This window comes from Phoxinus phoxinus (genome assembly GCF_949152265.1).
Source record: "Phoxinus phoxinus genome assembly, chromosome: 20".
Classification (NCBI taxonomy): domain Eukaryota; kingdom Metazoa; phylum Chordata; class Actinopteri; order Cypriniformes; family Leuciscidae; genus Phoxinus; species Phoxinus phoxinus.
This window is the reverse complement of record NC_136895.1, coordinates 30626450-30645721: the sequence shown is the minus strand read 5'-3', so window position 1 is coordinate 30645721 and position 19272 is coordinate 30626450.

The window sequence follows — 19272 nt, the reverse complement described above, 5'->3', positions numbered from 1 at the left end:
TTTGATATTTGGACTGGAAACTAGACAAAAATACAAAAACAGTCTGTGTGACCACCCGAGGAAAGCCGTCCTGCCAATGCTAATCTGACAGCGGCAGAAGGGATTTAACACTTCCACGCTGAATACTGGAGGATGAAATAAAAGCACCAAGCGAAACATTTTACGCCCAAGCAATTCAGCAATGGAAATCCGTGTCTTTGTGTGATGGAGTAGCATGTTTAATCCTTCTTCTTCTTCTCCGATGAAACTTCCAGACGAAACAGAAATGAATTGTGAAGAACCGCATACACGATTGATTGATATAAACAGAAGAAGCTGTTGTTCATCTCTTATCTTGAAGTAACACTGTAGGAATGGAGTTGTTCGACTCTTATTAGCTAATGTAAGTTGCATGTTTTGGGACATCTGTGGTGAACAGTGATGCAGCTTGTGTTCAGAACATATTCAGTTCACTTTTTGCCCATATCAACATTATTTATTGACTATAAGAGCTGATGTATGTGAGACGCGTTACAACTCAAGAAAGTTTTCCTCACAGTCAGATCTATATCACCTGCTATGGACAAGATTGAAACTAATATGTTTTTTTAAATGGAAGTTTTGTGAAATGTGTATTAAGTTATTGATATCTCAGTTTACAATACAGAAATGAATGAATTTTAAAGGGGTAATTTGCCTGAAAATGTCAATTCTGTTGGTCATTTGAAGATTTATTGCAGATTTTCCGTGGTATTTTTTCTCTCAAGTCTCCTAAATTCCCATAATTTTTATAAGATGAAAATCAATAAACTCATACATGACGAGAGCTGGAATGTAGCACATATCTGGACTATTTTTATGGTGTTTTTTTAGTGATATTTACAGTAATCCCTATTATGAAAAAAAAAACGAGTTCTCTGGACATTCTGCAACGCCTCGGTCTGTGTTTCATGGAAGAAATAAAGTCAGACCGTTTTGGAACGACATCTGATGAAAAAATGTCAATGTTTGGGTCTACAATCCCTTTAAGATGTGTTTTTATTTTTTATTTATTTATTTAAAAATAGATTTGTGGTTACAATGTCATTGTCAACAACAATGAAATCATTAAAATGTGTTTTTTGTTTTTTTACGGGAATAACTCTCTAACTTTTTACCATAATTCAATCTTTGTTTGTTTTTAAATCATAAATCCTTATAAACACAAGACACTTTCTAGTATTGTGCATATCACATTTGCATCTTGGACACTTAAAAAATACTTTTTTAATACTTATTTTATACGTATTTTTGTCTTGTTTCCAGTCTAAATATAAAAAAATTAATCAAGATGCATTTACTATACTGTAAAACTCAATAAGTTAACTCAACTCAAACCGATTGAGGAAACTGATTGCCGCAAACCATTTAAGTTTAAAAATAAATACATATGAGTATTGTGAACTTACATATATTGAGTCATATTCACTCATAATTTAGTGTTGGTTTAGTCAATCATTTTGAGTATATGTAACTTGAATATTTTAAGTTCATTCCATTAATTTAAACTAACTGGTTTGAGTTAATTTAATAAATCTAATCAAGTTTAAACAACTATATAGCTACTCAAATGGTTTTAGGAAACCGATTGCCGTAAATGATTTAAGTTGATTAAACTCAAATGAATAAAGTAAAATTAAGATAAGTGGAAAACATTAGTATAAAGCAATGATGAAAGCAAAGGATGCAAGAACAGTATTTATTGAAAACAAATATTTTTTTCACAAAAGGTCATCAGGCATAAAACAGAAGTGTGCTGTTCAGTCCAAATAACATTAAAACAATGTCATCAAATGTAAACTCTTCCTTTACGATTTTAAAACAATTTCATAAAAATGTAAACTCTTCCAGATGAGTAAAAGGACATAAGATATTATAACTGTTTTTCCGGGGGAATTCATCAAAATTAAGTGAGTTGATGCTTAAAAAAAACGGAATTATTTGCCAATGGGGTCAGAAAAATAATGTTAATTCAAACAGAAACAAGATTATATTTCAGATTTAAAAAAAGATTTTCTGAAAAGATAATTTTTCAGATAATTTTCCTTGTTTTAAGCAAAAACTCACTTCATTTGTATTTTTTTCTCCAGAAAACAAGACTTAATATCTTATGTAATTTTACTACTTTAGTAAATGCTTCTTGATTTAAGAAATGTTTGATATTTGGACTGGAAACAAGACAAAAATATAAGTAAGAAAAGCATTTTTGCAGTGCACCAGTCAGACTGTGAACTTCATTTCACAGTAGTCAAGAAAGAGACTTTATAATTCATGTTTTTTATGGATTTAAACAGGTTTTCTCCAACCGAGACCCAATTACATCAGTACCTCCGAGTTCTTTGAGATTAATTTGAGGGAAACAAGGGTAATTTGTCCCAAAAACTATATATAAAAAAGATTTAGCACGGTTTTAGTTTCTTCCAGAACACTTATATTTACTCACTTCCAGAATTTGATATTCAAACCATATTGATCAATAATAATAATAATAATAGTACACCCATCAATCACACTAGTATTTTACACACACCTCTACAAATCAAGTGAATCCCTGGAGAAAGTGGCTCTGCTTCTGTGATGAAAACATGTCAATGTTTGGGTCTACAACCCATTTTAGATGTGTTTTATTTATTTATTCATTGAAAAAAAATAGATTCATGGTTACAATGCCATTGTCAACAACAATGAAAACATTAAAATGGCTTTTTTACGAGATTGTTTTGAAACGTTTACTATAATTTCAATGTTTTTTTTAATCGCACATCCTTATACAGTAAACACACACTTTCTTGTTTTGCTCATGTCAAGTTTTCCTCTTGGTGTGAATTCAATTTCACAGTAGTCAAGAAAGAGACTTTATAATTTATGTTTTTTTATGGATTTTACCAGGTTCTCTCCAACCGAGACCCAATTACATCAGTACCTCCCAATGTCTGTGAGATTAACTTGACTGAGTTTGTTTATATCACTGAGGGAAACATGGGTAATGTCCCAAACACTCTAGAAGAAAAATAGCAAGGTTTTTTTAACAAAGTTTGTTTCTAGAAGAAAATTGCATCATTGTCCTCATTAAAGGAGTAGTTCACTTTCAAAAAAACTTTTGCTGATAATTTACTCACCCCGATGTCATCCAAGATGTGGATGGACTTCAATGGCAACCATCTATCCCAATGTTCATCTCTCCCAGTGTTCAACTCTCCCAATGTTCATCTATCTATAGAGATGAACATTGGGATAGTTGAACATTGGGATAGATGAACATTGGGATAGTTGAACATTGGGATAGTTGAACATTGGGATAGATGAACATTGGGAGAGATGAACATTGGGATAGTTGAACATTGGGAGAGATGAACATTGGGATAGATTAACATTGGGAGAGATGAACATTGGGATAGTTGAACATTGGGATAGTTGAACATTGGGATAGATGAACATTGGGAGAGATGAACATTGGGATAGTTGAACATTGGGAGAGATGAACATTGGGATAGATGAACATTGGGATAGATTAACATTGGGAGAGATGAACATTGGGATAGTTGAACATTGGGAGAGATGAACATTGGGATAGTTGAACATTGAAATAGATGAACATTGGGAGAGATGAACACTGGGATAGATGAACATTGGGAGAGTTGAACATTGGGATAGATGAACATTGGGATAGATTAACATTGGGATAGTTGAACATTGGGATAGATGAACATTGGGATAGATGAACATTGGGATAGTTGAACATTGGGATAGTTGAACATTGGGATAGATGAACATTGGGATAGATGAACATTGGGATAGTTGAACATTGGGATAGATGAACATTGGGATAGATGAACATTGGGAGAGTAGAACATTGGGAGAGATGAACATTGGGTTAGATGAACATTGGGATAGATGAACATTGGGATAGATGAACATTGGGATAGATGAACATTGGGAGAGATGAACATTGGGATAGTTGAACATTGGGAGAGATGAACATTGGGAGAGATGAACATTGGGATAGTTGAACATTGGGATAGTTGAACATTGGGAGAGATAAACACTGGGATAGATGAACATTGGGATAGATGAACATTGGGATAGATGAACATTGGGAGAGATGAACATTGGGAGAGATGAACATTGGGATAGTTGAACATTGGGATAGTTGAACATTGGGAGAGATGAACACTGGGTTAGATGAACATTGGGATAGATGAACATTGGGATAGATGAACATTGGGATAGATGAACATTGGGAGAGATGAACATTGGGAGAGATGAACATTGGGAGAGATGAACATTGGGATAGTTAAACATTGGGATAGTTGAACATTGGGAGAGCTGAACATTGGGATAGATGAACATTGGGATAGTTGAACATTGGGATAGATGAACATTGGGAGAGATGAACATTGGGATAGTTGAACATTGGGAGAGATGAACATTGGGATAGATGAACATTGGGATAGATTAACATTGGGAGAGATGAACATTGGGATAGTTGAACATTGGGAGAGATGAACATTGGGATAGTTGAACATTGAAATAGATGAACATTGGGAGAGATGAACACTGGGATAGATGAACATTGGGAGAGTTGAACATTGGGATAGATGAACATTGGGATAGATTAACATTGGGATAGTTGAACATTGGGATAGATGAACATTGGGATAGATGAACATTGGGATAGTTGAACATTGGGATAGTTGAACATTGGGATAGATGAACATTGGGATAGATGAACATTGGGATAGTTGAACATTGGGATAGATGAACATTGGGATAGATGAACATTGGGAGAGTAGAACATTGGGAGAGATGAACATTGGGTTAGATGAACATTGGGATAGATGAACATTGGGATAGATGAACATTGGGATAGATGAACATTGGGAGAGATGAACATTGGGATAGTTGAACATTGGGAGAGATGAACATTGGGAGAGATGAACATTGGGATAGTTGAACATTGGGATAGTTGAACATTGGGAGAGATAAACACTGGGATAGATGAACATTGGGATAGATGAACATTGGGATAGATGAACATTGGGAGAGATGAACATTGGGAGAGATGAACATTGGGATAGTTGAACATTGGGATAGTTGAACATTGGGAGAGATGAACACTGGGTTAGATGAACATTGGGATAGATGAACATTGGGATAGATGAACATTGGGATAGATGAACATTGGGAGAGATGAACATTGGGAGAGATGAACATTGGGAGAGATGAACATTGGGATAGTTAAACATTGGGATAGTTGAACATTGGGAGAGCTGAACATTGGGATAGATGAACATTGGGATAGATGAACATTGGGATAGATGAACATTGGGAGAGATGAACATTGGGAGAGATGAACGTTGGGAGAGATAAACATTGGGAGAGATAAACATTGGGAGAGATGAACATTGGGAGAGTTGAACACTGGGTTAGATGAACATTGGGATAGATGAACATTGGGATAGATGAACATTGGGATAGATGAACATTGGGAGAGTTGAACATTGGGATAGATGAACACTGGGTTAGATGAACATTGGGATAGATGAACATTGGGATAGATGAACATTGGGATAGATGAACATTGGGAGAGTTGAACATTGGGATAGATGAACATTGGGATAGATGAACATTGGGATAGATGAACATTGGGATAGATGAACATTGGGATAGATGAACATTGGGATAGATGAACATTGGGAGAGTTGAACATTGGGAGAGATGAACACTGGGTTAGATGAACATTGGGATAGATGAACATTGGGATAGATGAACATTGGGATAGATGAACATTGGGATAGATGAACATTGGGAGAGTTGAACATTGGGATAGATGAACATTGGGATAGATGAACATTGGGAGAGTTGAACATTGGGATAGATGAACACTGGGTTAGATGAACATTGGGATAGATGAACATTGGGATAGATGAACATTGGGATAGATGAACATTGGGAGAGTTGAACATTGGGATAGATGAACACTGGGTTAGATGAACATTGGGATAGATGAACATTGGGATAGTTGAACATTGGGATAGATGAACATTGGGATAGATGAACATTGGGAGAGTTGAACATTGGGAGAGATGAACACTGGGTTAGATGAACATTGGGATAGATGAACATTGGGATAGATGAACATTGGGATAGATGAACATTGGGAGAGTTGAACATTGGGAGAGATGAACACTGGGTTAGATGAACATTGGGATAGTTGAACATTGAAATAGATGAACATTGGGATAGATGAACATTGGGATAGTTGAACATTGAAATAGATGAACATTGGGATAGATGAACATTGGGATAGATGAACATTGGGATAGATGAACATTGGGAGAGATGAACATTGGGAGAGTTGAACATTGGGAGAGATGAACACTGGGTTAGATGAACATTGGGATAGTTGAACATTGAAATAGATGAACATTGGGAGAGATGAACATTGGGATAGATGAACATTGGGAGAGATGAACACTGGGTTAGATGAACATTGGGATAGTTGAACATTGAAATAGATGAACATTGGGAGAGATGAACACTGGGATAGATGAACATTGGGAGAGATGAACATTGGGAGAGATGAACATTGGGATAGATGAACATTGGGATAGATGAACATTGGGATAGATGAACATTGGGATAGATGAACATTGGGATAGATGGTTGCCATTGAAGTCCATTCTGTGTAGAAAAATCCTGGAATGTTTTCCTCAAAAACCTAAATTTCTTTTCGACTGAAGAAAGAAAGACATGAACATCTCGGATGACACCAGGGAGAGTAAATTATCAGCAAACATTCTTTTGAAAGTGAACTAATCCTTTAAGTAAGGTAGAACAATAATATGAACAGACTATGAATATAATACATAGAACACAGCTTTCATTTGATATTCAAACCATATTGATCAATAATAATAGTCTAAATGTAAAAGCCCCAAACACCCAGCAGTCACAGTAGTGTCACACACACACACCTCTGCAAACCAGGCCGTGTCCCCGGAGAGAGAGAGTGGCTCCGCTTCTGCGGCTCTGCTCTGCTTTTTGCTTCAGAGAATTAGTAAATGGCGTTTTTTTTCCAGATGGCTTTGAGAGCACTTCATTTATCAGTGCTGTGTGGAGCTCAAGTTAATTAAACCCCAATGACAAGCATCCTCATCAGATCCTTGAATATGAACATCTAAAATCTCTTCACCAGGTGATGCCGTCGCGATATACGGCGTCTAATGTAAAGTGAACAAGACGGGGTTATTTACACGGTTCCAGCATTTAGAGAGCAGCGTTTGAAGTGACTTCTGGATATTTTCTACTTGACACTTTAAGAAAAGATTGCTTGCGTAGTTGTGCAATAAATATAAGCAGAAAATCGACATGACGGTTGGGGAGCGTTTTAGATTATCAGGCATTGTGCATATGCACAAAAACTATCAAAGGAAACCGCTGGGAACAGGTCGTAGCATCAGATCAGCGGGAACCTCCGCTCTGAGCATCCCATTGCTTATGGATGATGAACTCCCACATCAACGTGTGGATGTCAGGCTGTCCTGAGTTTACGCTGATGCACATGGAAATACATCTCTGGACAAATTCCTTTGAAGATGTTACACTGAATTGCGAAAGTCTGACTCAAGAACTTAGCTTAAGGGTTTAACATTACAGTGCAGTGTTGGGGACACGTTTGATTGGGAGCTTATATCATCACTCTCTTTGTGATTAACAGTTTAAGAAGGTCATGTACTCTAGGGAAGGCCAAGAGGCCAGCTTAAACCAGCATGACCGTGAATTTCCTTTCTGGTCCAGGCTGGTTTATGCTGGTTTGGTCGAGGCCAGATGTGGGCAACTTCTGTCCCGCCGGGCCTTTCTCCTGTAGAGTTTAACTCCAGCCCTAATCAAACACACCTGAGCAAGCCAATCAATGTCATCGGGATTACTACAAAGCTAAATTTGCAGGTGATCAACATGGTTGATGTTTTTCCCAATATCCTGGAGTGTGTTTCCCGTACAGCGCCGTAACTCGTTACTTTACTATAGATACATCGCTTTAGAAATCGTTCCTGAAACTGTAATGTCGCAAATTGGTCGCTCAAAAAACTGTAAAAAAAAAAAAATGCGTTAAATTTACGGTAAAATACCGCCAGCTGTGGTTGCCAGAAATGTACCGTATTTGGTAGCAATGCAACATTTTTGGTTTTACAGACTTAACTTAAAATTTACAGTAATAAACCGTATTTCATTATCTGATATGATGTTAATTTACTGACCTATTGAAGTATTAATATCTGTTTTGTACCATTATAATACACAGACAACCACCAATCACAGCAGAGATGAGAGTCACATGATCAATCAAAGCTCATCACAAGCGACTCTTCCACGAGAAATATAATACTAATATATAGGAGCTGCACAGTGTCATTCACACAAACATTAAAAACCAATCATGGTAACACACATGACATTAAAAATGCAATAAACATTCATTTAACAACATTAGATGTAACATAAAACCTTAACGTATATAACTGATTAGAAAAAAATTAAGAAAACTATGAAGAAAAAGTTATTTCAACAAAAATACATCAAATGGGGAATTGTGGGAATGTCAATTTACAGTTTTTCACTGTAAATTATACGAGTGGTTCTTTTTCCCTTTCAAAAACTGTAAATTTAACGGTATTTTACAGTAAAATTACATTAAATGCACCATTAGATCGATCACAGTTCTTTACCGTATATAGTAAGGAAACTTTCTGTTAACCAATTAACAGTTTTTCACTGTAGCATTTTTAATTTTTTTACTGTTAAAATCACAATAATTTTTTACAGTGTACTGTTAATGAATCTGTATGAGATCGAGTTAATGCTAGATGTTTTGCTATAAATTACGGACATGCATCTGAGGAATATTTCTCATTTTTCTCAGTTATGTTGCTTTATTTCCGGATTCAATCATAGGCTCGTTCTTACACTGGAGCTCGCTCACACATGCGCACTCTTCAAAAACTACACTTTAAATCTCTTGACAAACTAAAAGATGTAAATTACATTTGCATGTATTCTAAATAAAAGATATAGATTGCACTGAATGCTTATTTGGCTGAAGATCAGGATTTATTGAGTCCACGTGTCAACTAGAAAGAAACTGCTTCTAACCACAGGTGGAGATCTGTCGCTCACACACACACACACACACACACAACTCTGCGATGCTGTTTGCAAATGTTCGTTGGAACGAACTGATTTCTTCAGCGATGCATCGTGCTATGATAGTGAAGTAGCGAGTTACGGCGCTGTACGGGAAACACACCCCAGGTCTATGTTGATTGAGCAAATCTTGACTACCAGTACGGTTTAACATGAACGTTTCTGGTTTAGTGGTTGGATATACTTGAGGCTTAGGCTATGTTTACACGGAAACGATCTGAAGAGAAAACGCAAAAGTGGCGTTGCGTTATCACTTTTTATTCTGCGTTCAGACGAGCGTTATGAGGGGGAAATCTGCGTGCATATGGTGACGCAAAAGTGTGTGAGATTGGATGTAGTGTGCACTCCAGGCGGCTAGGTGGCGATGTGGAGCACTGAAAGTGAAAGAGACGCGGACACAGTTTGTCATGTTTAATACGGTAAAGCTGCTGTTTAACCCTCGCTGCTCTTCGCGTGTCGCTCAAAAATGACAGATTTTTTTTTTTTTTTCAATGAAATTAATGCTATATTTTAGTTTGACAATGTTTTGTTATTTTCCTGTACTGGCATACTGGCACTGTACTGGCCTGTGACGTAAACGTGTACGCGACGAGAGCAGATCGGTTCCTTCACTGTCTAGCAGACTTTTGCGTTTTTACCCTTTAGACGGGAACTTTTCACTTTTTTTGTGTTTTTAAGCCCCAAAAACGCTGTCGCCGTCTAAACGAAAGGCACATCTGATCAAATATTTTTAAGTTCTCACCCGCGAGCGTTCTCGTGTAAACAGGGCCTTAGGGGCTGTTTAAACGACACCGTTTTCAACTAAATACGTAAAACTTTTTATGAGTTTTGGCCATTCGTTTACACGACGACGGCGTTTTGGGAGCCTGAAAACACAAACTTTTGAAAACGGGTTTCAAAGTGCAATTTTTTTGGAAAAACGGTCTCAGTGTAAACAACAAAAACGTCAATCTCTGAACATGCACATGCGTATTCCGCGTTTCATCGCCATCTAGTGGCCTGGCAGCAGAATACTGCATTTTTTGGCCCGTTTCGCGGATCCGTGTGAACGGGGATCGTTTTGACAATGGTGTCGTCTATACGCAGAAAACATGTTATTTAGTTGATGAGGCTTTGGGGACACATAGATCTAGATCTCCTTTCTCAGATTACTAAAATGAAAACTCGTTCCTAGCCTTCCGCAATCCCAGAGACTTGAACAGCTAATTACCGGCAGCACCTGCGGCTCCGGGATTACGACCCAGATTCTGCGAGACCTTTGCGGTGAATGTCACAGGCGCTCACCCTATTGTTCACCTTCCGGCACAGCGGGCGCCACGACAGTCATTAAGGCTAACACACCGAGCACAGATAAACTCACAGGCATGATAGGGCAGTAAAGGACACAGTTTGTGCCAATTTAAAATCACACGCGCGCAACAAACCCCACAGGGGGGACGTGCTGTGCTTAATGTGCTACGCATTGTGTTCATACCACGACATTACGCATTGCGTTTGCTCAAGATTAAGATGTTTTGATGGATTCGATCTTGCATCGGAGGTCTGGAGCAGACATGAGTGTTAGTTTGGTGCCAGCTTGATTTTCTTCAGTCACGCAGCGTTTGCAGTCTTTTCTGTGGCAAAATGCAACCCTGATTAGATTCATAGTGTGCAATTGATTTCTGCAAGTCCACAATTTCAGTTTGATCCCCCGTAAATCCCATCTGAGAAGTGCGGTTGTTGACAATGTGTGGCCACGTTCCCCATTGAGAGAGGCGTGTTTAACAGCTAAACTCCAGACAGGACTTTATCCTCAGCTTTCTGAAGCCATGGATCGCACCAGCTTTGACATTAACCCTTACACAACATGTCTTTGACATTAGGAGTGTAACGATACCCTCATGTCACGATACTCCAAGACATTAAAAGGTTAGTGGTACAATAGGCTTGGATTTGGTGCTGGAAACCCAAAGCACAGGACAATCAAGACACCAGAACAATATTCATGATTCTGAAGCTGAAAATAGTGAATTATATTAGACGAATATGACTGTATTCACTGACTTAATATATTTAAAATAATGTAGGCCATTTTTACTGTTAACATCAGACATTTGGCATTATCAGGACCCACAAATATTTCCCCAGTGCATTATTATACATTATATTCAACATTATATATAGTAGATTAATGTAGTACTGACACTAAAACTCTGAAAACTCACACAGTACTTTTCATTTTGGGAGAATTATACACAATACATATCAACACTATCCATGATACATATTGTTACACCGCTACTTGACATTGTATTTGAATGTAAGCTAACATAAAACATATTAAATTACACTAATTTGTTTTTCCCCACTGGATTGTCACTATCATTAGTAAGCTGTGGATATTGGATAAAGTCTACTAAATATATTACTAATGACTGCGTACTTACAAATGTTAAGAGATTATTTATACTTTTATTTATGTTGTTTATGAATGATGGTCATTTATTCAGGCACCAGATTGTCTACACATCCAACACACCCTCCCACACACACTCTGCTGTAACAAATACATCAGATAAAACCGCTTTTCTTCAGGCAGATGGACAGTTAGCTTCATCTGAGACTCTTTTGTTCTCTATTAGTTGCAAGTGTCAGGTTAATTTAACTGTCTGTTAAAAGATAAGAATATTTCAGCTCTGGTTTCATTACCAGTAATATTGTAGATCAGTGTGTGTCAGTGCTTTGAGGTGAAGTATAACCTTTGATCAAATCACATCATTAAGTTTCCTTTCATATTTCCCACCATTGAATCTATTGTCATCTCGCAAGCGTAAAGCTGAGGCCATTTTTTTTGTTAAAATATTCTTTTATAACCCGCTAAACCCCTGTGTGTCAATTAAAAACAGGTACAAATGATGTCCATGTCAAAAAACTGTCATAAAAATTTGCACAGAGTTAAGTTTGGTCTCATTTTAAAGACGTAATTTTTTAAAAAAGTGTAAAAAGTGAAATAAATAAAAAAAAGTTCTAGAGGTTTAAGCGCATGAAAAAGATTTATGAACAATATTTTATGAAACATGCTGAACTGCTAGAAAATCAAAGCCATAAATCCATAAGTCGTGTTCCAATTTTGAGGTTTATATATCTCAGAAAATGAGCTTTGAGTGAGAGTTTGTTCGGAAAAGTACAACGTTTCCCTATTAGATGCAGCAAAACTCACTGGGACACACAACGGTTGGATTGGAGATTTGCAGTAGAGTTTTTCCTCTGTCAAATATTAAAAGCGCACACAAACCACAGTCTGACATCCATACCAACACACACACACACACACACACACACACACACACAATTATGCAACGATAATTTATCCAAAACAGCAATAAAGCGAGTATTTGCTTTATAGGTCAAACAAGAAAATGGCTCCATCTTGTAATTTTTTTTTTACAAATTTGAATTTTGAAGACTTGCCAACAAACTGAAAGCCTATTAACAAAGATTGCTTAATTTTATAGTTAAACGGCCCAGGGATTAAAAATTGCCGTTTTAATGGGTTTCAATGGGGACATTTTTGTCCCGAGTGGAACTATTTTGTGTTCCCAGTGCAAAATCTATTTATTGACGGAAATGGGGGTGAAATAGTAAAATTACAATAAAAATACACACCTGTGCCAAAATGTACGCAGTTGGCATTAACACAGGTAAAATTATTGATAAAAAAAAAAAAACACTGAAAAAGACAAAAATCTCCATAAGGTCGCACAAGTTAATGCGCAGAGACTATAAATAAGCCATTTCCTCTTAACACTATCAATCCACTGCTGTGTTTCTGCATCAGTGAATGCGTTTGCTGGGCCCAACCAAGAGAAAATACGAGGAAAACAGACATTATTTATGCATTATTTTCAGACCAGGCCTTCATATTTTCAACTTTCGACTTTTCAAGCACTACTTTTTTGCCTGAAGGACTAATGAGAGATCTCAGTTATCAAAACAATTTCTTTATTATCTTTGAAATTCTAAAAAAAGGGAAGTATTTTAATAAAAATAAACCAATAAAACAAAAATGGTAAGAGCAACACATGCAATGACTGTGGAAACTTTAACCAATGCATATCCAATGCATTTTTATTCATGTAGCCTACCCTTAGATTAAGTCCCAGGCGCGATTATCAGTTTACATTTATATTCAGATTTGGAAGAATTTTTTTTTATATTTTTTTGTACAAAGATATCGCTTTCAAACTGATATCCAATCCCATGCGAAATCACGATATCACACTCTAAAAAATGCTGGGTTGTTTTAACCCAATTTTGGGTCAAATATGGACAAACCATTGGGTTAAAATTGTAAATTGCATTTTTGATCCAACGTTTGGTTTTGTCCATATTTGACTCAATATTGGGTTAAAACAACCCAGCATTTTTTAGAGTAGACAGCCGTGTTAATTTTGCGTGAAAAGATTTAACGATAAATTTTCCCGTGTATTGTCTTTCAATAATTTAAGCTTTTTTCAAGTACCTCTGTATATGTCGGTTTTCAGGGCTTTTCAATGACCCAAGTTTCTAAAAGTCAAATTCAAGCACTTGTGCGCTCCCTGGTTCGTTTACTTCATCATTATGACGCAACTTCTATAAGTTTGACTGTCATTCAGATTTAATCTCTGGGTTTTTACATCTAGAGGTTGAAAGACTTGAGACTCCTGCAAGGTGAAGACTTGTCGTTAAGAGGACGCGACGGCTTTATGCGCGACGGAGCGAATCGCGGTCAAGTGCGCGCTCAAGAATACAAGGGGAATGAAGGAAATGTGAATCTAGGTCGTGGGGATTCGTTTAAGAGGTCTTACCACAGCAGGAAGATCCAAGGACATGCTGTGATTGTGGAAGAAAAAGGGTCGCATGCTGTTGTGTAGTGTGTCAACAGCAAACTTCCTCAACAGGAGACCTGTCCGCGGTGACAACGGCACGACTCGCCCCGTGCTCCCGAGCCCGGTTATTTATAGCCCCGTGCAGCCACACTGAATTTTAAAATGGTCTTGAGACTGGATAGTGTGGACAACGGTTGAATAACCAATGCATTTTATTCATGTACCCTTAGATTAAGTCCCAGGCCTTTTACGCGATTATCAGTTGAAGTTTATATTCAGATTTGGAAGAAATTGGTCTTATTTTTTTATATTGAGGCTTTAAAAGATGCCTGAAATTGGACCAGAATGCAATCTGTAGAGCAATTTTGCAGCGAAAATGCTCTTCTCATGATATTCGAAAGCCAAATGCACATAAAAAATGTGCAAAATGAGCTTTATTGAGCAGATACGTAATTAAGTGTAAGTTGTCGCCGGCGCTGGAGGTTAGAGAGCACCGGGTGAACTGGAAGAGGGCAGAATAATGTGGGATTGTTAAGAGGTGTATTGCTGTGTTGTTGTGTTGGTAAACAGCAGGTGAAAGATGCCCCATTCTCACGCGCAACGGGGGTGCCATCAGTTGGTTTGTGGGCGTTTAAACTGGACATAGAAATGTGACAACACAATAGCGTTCGGCTGGACTTTCAATGCAATTTGAGGCAGGACAGTCAACAACAAGCCTGTGATGTTCTTTCGCTTCAGGCGCCATTAACAGGTAATTGGACATTTGATGTGCACTCAAAACAAACACAAGCGCAGTGGATTAACTCTTTATAACACCATAATCCACCAGGACTGGGTGACGCATCGAAAATTAGCGAGATTATCCGTATATCTTTTCTGATTATATAAAATTAGGGAGTATTGTGTGAATCATGATGATGTTAAATGTTCTGCTTTTCACTCCCCTTTTTGACAACAGACTCAATGCTTTCAAACGCACATTAGTGTAATCACTCTGAAGAGCATCAGATGTTTCGATTTACTGTGCTTTTGCAGCCAATCACATGCAAGTCTGTTGAGTGCGTGAACGAAATGGCCAATCAGAGGCGTTTGAGTTAGTCAGTGGTGCAACCAGTCAAGACCATAGATATACATATATATATAATAAAGGCTAGATGTCTCGTCCGCGCTGCTGGCCAATGGAGGTCGACGTCCACACACGGCGGCCATCTTGTCACAGTCAGATCGCTCACTCGTAACATTTAATGGTGCATGTACTTTTTAAATAACCATAACTTGCTCAATTTTCTACCGATTTTCAAACGGGTTGGTTTGTTATAAACGTCAGAGATGTAGTTATGACACTGCATACTTATATAATATTTTAATTATTAATATTTCAACATGTTCAAGCATCCAGAATTATAGCCACGTTAATAACGTTTGTAAGAAACCAAAGCGTTTGTAAATCCGTCAAGATTTCAGCGACATAAGAGTATTTGTGTACGTGCAGATCACTCGCCTTACATCAGGAACCACAGAGCCCGCCAGAAAGCTTTCCTGTGACAAGATGGCCGCCGGTGATGACTTTAGAGACTCCGCCGTAAGACATCTAGCCTTTATTATTTATATGGTCAAGACGCTCAAGTTTTCATTCAGCACATGCTTTGAATAAAACTTAATTTAACAATTGCTGTGTGAAAAATAAATAAATAATCATGGACATGATTTGAATAGTCACACTTGTACTCCTCGCGGTCAAATTAATTTCATCTTGTGGAAGCGTTTGGTACTGCGCCCAAACAAAATCTTAGATATCAACCTCAAATTTAAACTTGTTTAGATTTATGGCTTTGATTTTCTTGCAAAATATATATTTCATATAAAAATCTAAAATAGTATTTGTGAGCATGTTTCATAACAATAAACTTAAAATGCTATAAAGTTAATTGTTAACTTTTTCACTTCAGCCAAGTGTCGTCTTTAAAAAGAGACCAAACTTCAGTCTGTGACCCAAAGCATTCATTCAAGATTTACGAGTTCAAGTTGGAAATTTCATTTTGAGGCTTACCGGTATGCTCAAAAAGTGAATAAATGGACTATGACATACATATAATTTAGTACCATAAAATCATCTAAACATACAAAAATATGAAATAAAAATTATCGAACTAAAATAAAGTACATTCATTTCAATGAAGAATTTTTTTTATAATAATTGGCCATTTTTGAGAGATTAAGAGATGCATTTTTAGCAATATCATGGTACAAATGATGATGTTGAATACTACAATAGTACTATGGCAATCAGACACGTTAGCGCAGTACAACGACGATACTAAACGCTGATAGGAAGGATTGTTAGTACATGTTGTTCGTGTATAACATTGATCTTCGTGTTGAACAGCACACGCTCCTCCGATGATTTGTTTACTTATGAGCCAGAGTCGCCCAGTGCAGAGCACTTCACACACTCCGGCTATCAGCGCTCAGTGTGGGTGTTGCAGCCGTGGGTGTGTGGGAGACGGCCAGCGTTTGTGTGATGGGGTGGGTGGAAGAAAGAGAGAATGAAAGCGAGCGAGAGAAAGAGGGACTAGACGATGGGGTTTCTACTGCAGGCAGAGGCGCACTAATGACTGAGAGACAGTGGGAAGAGCAGAGATTGAGGAGAGTGTGTGTGGGCGGTCTGGAACAAACACACACACACACACACACGCCGAAACCCTTTCCTCAGGAACAGCCAAAACCAGCTGTTGATCCATCCTTTCTATCGCTGGATGTGCGAAGAACATAATATTACAGTTTTCAGAGGCGTTGCAGAAAACAGCCCCAAATATATAGAGGTCAACAGAACAAGGAAAAATAAATCATCAATAGAGATCAAACTGTAATGAACGCTGTACTTTAGGGTCGCGGCGCGCTCTAGTGGTGAAATGGGTTTGGTGTTTAAATGCCAGCTTCCTAACAAGGTGAAATACTGGGAAAAAGGAGCTATTTAATAATGTTGGGTTAAAAAATAACCCAACGAGTAACCCAGCTATGCGGAGCACCTTCCTAACTGTGGGTTATTTTAACCCAATGCATTGGGTTAAAAGCCAGTTTGGTTAAGAGTAACCCAACAGTTAGGTTGACCATTTATTTTTATTTATGACATTATTTGAATAAATAAAATAGACTTTGTTTTCAAATACAGATTGTTTGTTTGTATAAAAATATGCCTCAACAAATATATTTTAAAATTAGAATCGAAATATTGGAGTGTCTAGAATTTAATGTAAATAATATACATAATTGTAAATTCAAAATACACAAGTGTACATGCTACATATGTAACCCAACAGCCGGGTTATTACTAGAAATATCAAAGAAATTTTTGGACCCAATATGTTTGGAAAACAACATGGATCCAATATGTGTAACCCAACAGTTGGGTTAAATAAAAAATAACCCAACATTTTTTACTGTACACGTTTGCTTTAGAATTGATTCAGTGTTCAAAATATCTTTGAAAGTGTTTTCAGAGGAATATAATTTCTTAAGAAATGGGTTGCGAGTTCAAAAGACATGCATGCACAATATATCAGTGCTGGATAAGTGATCGATACTCTGAAGTATGCAACGCTGTTTGAGGTACACTATTGCAATGCCTTAGTTTACTTACACCAGCATTCAAGTTGCTTTTGGTGCACCTGTATTTCAAACGAAACATGAAAATGTGTTGAATTATTCATATCTGCAACATCTGATTCTTTGATATGTAGCTACACAGCTGAATAATTCATGCATCAGGCTTAGGTTGAACGTCGCAGGTATCCTGTAGATAGTGTCACATATCAGCCAGACATGTTTTTACACACATTATCTCACAATACTGATTTGAAAACGTTCCTGGTGTTACTGCCATTTTATGAAAGTACAAACCAGACGAGTGACCCGAGGTTGTTGATTTTACCACGGGTAATGAGCCATCTTTGGCACGACATTAAGTCCCGTTTAATTTCATTAACCTACAGAGTCCAACTTCAAAAACCTGTGAAAATAACTTTTTACTTCAGAGCAAATTTGGCAGACTAGAGATGCACCGATACTAACTTTCTCAGCCGATGCCGATTATTCAGAATATCGGCCAATTTATATATAAAAAAAATCTCTTCTAAATAATGCTGCAAACTATTCAGGGGACCTCGGTACACTACATTTAGAGGTTAAAATTAACAACACGGCTATATTCAACTGATATTTATCTCCAGGTATAATATTTACACTCAAATTAAAGCTGAAATGTTTGTGTGGAACTCAGTTGCAGATGAGGTAATTTTTATTAACACTTCATGGCAAATTTATTCATACATGCATAATTACCAGTAAATAAGCTCTTCTCTGTTTTTTTTTAGCGAACATAACGAACTGTGAACACTGGATAACTTTCCTGAGGTAAATAAACAAGTGATAATTGTTCTCAAGCCGTTTTATTGACGTCTTTTCGCGGTTGAAACACCGATTGAACGATTACATGAGGCATAATACAGATTTCAGCAAGTTTTACTCGATCTTTCAACATACCTTCTGAAATTCACACGTTTTTATAGATATAACTTCAGTATTAAAGTGGAAGACGATCTCGCGCTACCGCTTGAACTGAAGCGCTACAGCGATCGGTCACGTACACATTTAAAAGCTTCAAAACAGCATTTATTGTGTGAAGCTAGTGATATAAATGTACAGAATTTGACTTTGTTTCTTATTAGTAGTAACAGAGCACAAGCTCTTTGAGATTGTTGGGCATGAGACGCTATAGAGCTGGTAAGTCCCGCCCCCTCCGTAAAACCCCGCTGGACCTCAAAGTTGAAAAACCGTCAATGCAAGTGAATGGGAGAAAATAATTATTTTCTGGTCCCGTTTGAATTGTGCCATGAATGTGAACATATGTTGTCTGTGAATTTTTTATATAATCTTTCATGTTACAAGTTTGACAGTATATGGTATGATTCGTCGGCTAGCAGTTGTGGAAAAGAAATAACGAGAAAGACTACATGTCGCCTATGTGACGTCACCGCATAAAGTTGACTTACCCGTGGTTTTCGCCAACCTCAACGATTTTGTCCTCTCCCTGAAAGAAGGCGGTGAAGTGCACCAAAGACAGCCATGTCTAGCGGGATCCGTGAGCTAGAGCCGTGAGCTAGTGGTGTTGACGTTTCAAACGCGTCGAAAGCAGCGAAGAGTT